Below are 5,388 nucleotides of genomic sequence, written 5' to 3'. Positions count from 1 at the left end.
CTGTAAGAGTCTACTTAGTGGACTGTCCATTTCCGCTGTCTCTGATTGGCTGCTGCTTCACGAGCAGGAAGGAGACTGGCTGACACTTTCGCGCACATCAAGCAGCACCCAATGGCGACAGCCGAAGTGGACAGTCCACTAAGTAGACTTACAGAATACCACCCCTAGTTCCAAATATTTGCTCCGGTATGTTTTGGTCCTTAGGCAACCGGCTCGAGCCTCAAATAGCAAGGTACTGCCCTTTGTGTTATCGTATGGATTTTCCTTTCTAATTTCTTTCTTCTCATTCTTGTAAATATCTACATGGTCCCTTTTGTTTCCATTCTTTGCATCCAATTCACTGTCTCTATTTCTCTCACTTTCTTTCGGATGACTCCTGGTTGTCTATTTACAGTTTCGATTATCCCATAGAGTTAATATAACTGACTCTAGAGGTACAGTGGCTAGAATAGTCTAGCCACTGTACTAGAGGTAAAGCTGGGCCGAAAAAGACGAGACCGCCAGGGCGCCGCGATGATGTAACTTGTCAATGAGGCCAGCGCAATTATTTTTGAGAGCTGAAAACAAGTATAAGTCGCCTTATGCTGTGTCATAAAAAACGAATACCTGATGACTTTATGATGGTAACGTGTGAATATTAAGCTTACAGGAAGCGCTTGCTAACGTAATTTATGCAATTCACGATGTACACATTCATTCAATAAAGCATGGCATGAGTTTCGGTTTCGGATATTTTTTATTTGTGTTTTCGGATGCGTGGTAGTTTCGTTTGGTATAGTTTAGCTCTGACACGTGATCGGCGCGACGACATCGGTTGACGCGATGGCACCTTCGTGCATTTTGTGCAAGACTAAAACTCCAAAGGGCTCTGGCATTTCCCTTCACACGTAAGTAAACGTGTCTGTCTTGGTCAGAACATCACGCGCGTGGAGAGCTCTCGCGATTCATTGCAATCGGTTGAGAAGCATCACAGTAGAGCATTTTTTTTACCTATTGCTTTGTCTGCTAAGCTATAAAAAAGAAGGCAATGGGCATGCTGAGTGGTGTCATTATTTACAGGCTTGCCCGCAGTAATAGGGAATTGCTGGACAGGTGGATCAGTGCAACCGGAATTGTACTGGCAAATCTACATGCGAGTCACAGAATCTGTTCATTACACTTTTGACCGTCATGCTTCTACAAAGGCCACATCAGAAGAACATTGAAGCCTGATGCTAGGCTGAGTATTTCTGTGGCAGGAAGCAATCAACAGGTGAGTACCTAACACGGACGAAATCGAGTGCACGAACCCACATATTAATAGCACAGGTGTTTTATTAACTGTTCAATATTTTCAACGCTTCCTTGCATGCCATTTCATGTGACATATCTTCTCTGGTCACAAAGGTGTGCAGCGAATCCAGTTGAATGATCGACTCCGGGCCTGTGGCGCCGTTCACTTGCACTTGATGCTGAGTCTTCTGCATATGTCCATAAACTGCAGGTATGCACATCACAGCCCTACGAGCAATATAAAAATTGCAAATTTTTTGAAACATGCACATATGCAATAGTGGCACAATCTCAGGTACCACTAAGCAGCTCGGACACAATGTTTTGTTGGGTAGACTCGCAGGTAAAATAACTAGATCATATGCGCAGCTTTAAATCAGTGTCCCCAAGGGGTGTGACATTTTTTTTCTCGTGCACTGATTATTTTGCTGTAGAAGCAAGACAACCCACTATATTAGAGTAACATATATCGTACATCATACTAAAATGTGCTTTAATTTACCAATTGGGATCAATTTTTTTGTGGCTCATTCAGTCTAATCGCACTGCAAACTGCATTTATCAACGTTCGGTTGGATCTTTGCAAATGTCCAATGAAATATGTTTCCCTGTATGCAGTTGATATGCAATTACAAGTCCTTCTCTGTGCTCCAAACCTAACATTTAAGCTCTAAATTAAAGAATACATTTCTAGTCAGAAACAGCAACCAAAAACGGTGAATGCACAGTATCAGAAGTGCACAGTACAGAAATTATGAAAAGTGTCAAATGATGTTGTTTAATAAAATAATGGTATTTCAAAATGCAACACACTATAGTGGAGGTCAAGCAAGTCAATATAGGTAGACTACTCTGAGAAAAAATGTGGTCAAGAAATGTGTGGTCAGAAATGTGTTCTTTTTCTGCGATACGAAAGTTGATAAATGTCACTACATGGGGTCACATGAGTCACTTAGCATGATGGGACTGCTGCTTGATCAATTAAGAAACAAACCAAATAACAAGCCACGCAAAAAAAAAAAACTATGCTCTCTCCACACTGGGGTCAATCCAAAAAATGGATCACATCTAATGTATACATATCAGATACCTTGTGCAAAACAATTCAATTTAAAGCTATGACACTTTCCGCACAGATGTGGGAGGCCTTGTGGCAATAGTGATAGCTACCACTGCATTTAAGGAATTGAAAGCATCCACGCAAACAAGGGTAATTCTTAATATTTCTCGCTACCACTTCAAATGCCTCCACCGAGTGTTACGATGCTGCACGCAGCCATACCAAGGGTCTCACAACAGCGCCTGCAGGTAAAAACAAAAGCAGTCAAAGTGCTGGTGCATTCTCGACACTATATTTGAAAACTTTTAGGCAAGAACAGTGCAAGAAGTCGACATAAGAAGTGTGTCACCCAAGTCACCAAGGAAGCGTTTGAGGGTAAGCCACAGAGAATGAAAGCGGCCGCTTCTCCAGGTAAACGATACTCTTTCTCTCAGATGACTCCTACACCTGGCCAAGGCAGCTCCCCTGCACAGACTCCGCAAGCCACGACGCCGCGGAGGCACGTGCAGGCAAGAGGCAAGAAGCAATGGCACTGGTGTTGACGGTCAGCCAATTTCTTTTTCTTACGCTTAGGCAGCCAGCACACTTCGAATAGCCACCTTGACGGCGGGTGTGTCACCCAAGTCGCCAAGGAAGCGTTTGAGGGTAAGCCACAGAGAATGAAAGCGGCCACTTCTCCAGGTAAACGATACTCTTTCTCTCAGATGACTCCTACACCTGGCCAAGGCAGCTCCCCTGCACAGACTCCGCAAGCCATGACGCCGCGGAGGCACGTGCAGGCAAGAGGCAAGAAGCAATGGCACTGGTGTTGACGGTCAGCCAATTTCTTTTTCTTACGCTTAGGCAGCCAGCACACTTCGAATAGCCACCTTGACGGCGGGTGTGTCACCCAAGTCGCCAAGGAAGCGTTTGAGGGTAAGCCACAGAGAATGAAAGCGGCCACTTCTCCAGGTAAACGATACTCTTTCTCTCAGATGACTCCTACACTTGGCCAAGGCAGCTCCCCTGCACAGACTCCGCAAGCCACGACGCCGAGGAGGCACTTGCAGGCAAGAGGCAAGAAGCAATGGCACTGGTGTTGACGGTCAGCCAATTTCTTTTTCTTACGCTTAGGCAGCCAGCACACTTCGAATAGCCACCTTGACGGCGGGTGTGTTACCCAAGTCGCCAAGGAAGCGTTTGAGGGTAAGCCACAGAGAATGAAAGCGGCCACTTCTCCAGGTAAACGATACTCTTTCTCTCAGATGACTCCTACACCTGGCCAAGGCAGCTCCCCTGCACAGACTCCGCAAGCCATGACGCCGCGGAGGCACGTGCAGGCAAGAAGCAATGACACTGGTGTTGACGGTCAGCCAATTTCTTTTTCTTACGCTTAGGCAGCCAGCACACTTCGAATAGCCACCTTGACGGCGGGTGTGTCACCCAAGTCGCCAAGGAAGCGTTTGAGGGTAAGCCACAGAGAATGAAAGCGGCCACTTCTCCACGTAAACGATACTCTTTCTCTCAGATGACTCTTACACCTGGCCAAGGCAGCTCCCCTGCACAGACTCCGCAAGCCATGACGCCGCAGAGGCACGTGCAGGCAAGAGGCAAGAAGCAATGGCACTAGCGCTGACAGTGATCATTTAAAAATATTTTATGCTATAACTACATATTTTTGAGAGGACCGCCTACTATCAAGTTCTTACTCAGCGCAAATTCCACAGGGAAGGAGTTACCGTTGAAAATACTGCAGCTTTATGCAATACCCTCATTACAACATGTTATCTTCTATGTGCAGTATTTAGCTGTTCAGCAACAATTTAGCTTGTAGTATAAGCTGTAGTGAAACAGAATGTTAGATGTGTCACATCCCAGTTGTCGCACCAATACCTATACTGGTGAAACCTATTTCATTACAGGCAGCAGAATCTCCTCCGCACCTTAGAGGGAGTGATCACATGTACGCCACCTTGCAGTCTCCAAGGACAAAGCTTCTGGACACAAGCAAGACACTGTCTGAACCAAGACGAAAGCTGAAACAAACAAAATGTAAGCTTAAAAAGAGGAGAGAGAAAGTAGCGACCCTTAAAGGACTAATCATTGAGATGAAGGAAAAGCAGCTACTCTCTCCTGAAGGGGAGATGGTATTGGTTTGGTGAGCTACCGAAGGAGCTAATTAAAAATTGGAGTACCAACGTCAGCCGAGCACGAGGTCGAAGGCGCTGCAGTGAAAAGCTTCGCAAATTCGCAACGACACTGTATTACCATTCGCCCAGTGCCTACAATTATGCCTCAAGCATATTCTTCATGCCCAGCAAAGAGACAATCCGTACCTGGCTGAAAGTAGTTGATGCTTGGCCAGGGTTTACCCATGAAGCCCTCGAACATTTGAAAAAAATCTTTCAATGAAAAGAGTGCAAGCGAGAAACTCTGCTGTGTGATGGTAGTTGGCATGAGTATAAGAAAAAAAAAGTGATGTTGACACCGCAAGTGGCCGGCTGATAGGCTACGTCGACTTGGGTCGAAGTGTCTTCTGGCGGAGAATCTCCTCTTGGTGGCCACTGAGCTCTGGTCCGCTTGATATTTGTACTCCCTGGTATCTGTATGCCGAGCACACCGTCAGGACCTCGTCTCCTAGCCTTATATAGCCCTCATCCATGCCTAGGCCCGCAAGGGGGACTAGTGAAGATTTTTTTGCCGTTGAAGCAGAGCCCAAGGCGAGTTACCTCCACCTGACAGATGTTGATGAGTGCCTGTAGGTCTTGGGGGCACTCTGCCATCAACACAAGGTCGTCAGCAAAGGCGAGACCAGGTAATCGGCACCTGTCGTCCACACCCACCGTACTAAACTTTAGTTGAAAACCAAGACCACTACTACGAAGTTTGCGCTCCAGGTTGGCCACATACATTATACAGGGTGTCCCAGCTATCACGCAGCACTATTTAAAAAAAGATAAACGCAGAATTGCCGCGCGACTGGTCGCTCGAGGCACTTTGCGTGTATTCGCCGGCTTTTTCACGCTCGGAAAAACGCTTTCATGTAGTACGTACTAAGCAACAGAAAGCTGTATCGG

At 46.2% G+C, this 5,388-nt stretch overlaps 1 long non-coding RNA gene across 4 annotated transcripts; it reads right to left on the bottom strand.

Moving 5' to 3' along the window:
* Positions 1 to 1,224: 1,224 nt before the first annotated feature.
* LOC125943262 (uncharacterized) lies at positions 1,225 to 3,951 on the bottom strand. 4 transcript variants are annotated; one of them, XR_007465703.1, is made up of 3 exons: positions 3,722 to 3,950; positions 2,919 to 3,346; positions 1,225 to 1,500 (listed from the first exon to the last, which is right to left on the bottom strand). It is a non-coding gene; the product is annotated as an uncharacterized LOC125943262 (long non-coding RNA). The 4 variants fall into 4 exon arrangements; XR_007465701.1 differs by lacking the exon at positions 1,225 to 1,500 and having other exon boundaries at positions 2,687 to 3,076; positions 3,189 to 3,346; positions 3,722 to 3,951; XR_007465704.1 differs by lacking the exon at positions 1,225 to 1,500 and adding an exon at positions 2,689 to 2,797 and having other exon boundaries at positions 3,722 to 3,951.
* Positions 3,952 to 5,388: the final 1,437 nt, after the last annotated feature.

Source organism: Dermacentor silvarum, chromosome 2, assembly GCF_013339745.2.
Source record: "Dermacentor silvarum isolate Dsil-2018 chromosome 2, BIME_Dsil_1.4, whole genome shotgun sequence".
Taxonomy (NCBI): domain Eukaryota; kingdom Metazoa; phylum Arthropoda; class Arachnida; order Ixodida; family Ixodidae; genus Dermacentor; species Dermacentor silvarum.
This window is presented reverse-complemented; position numbering and strand designations above follow the sequence as displayed.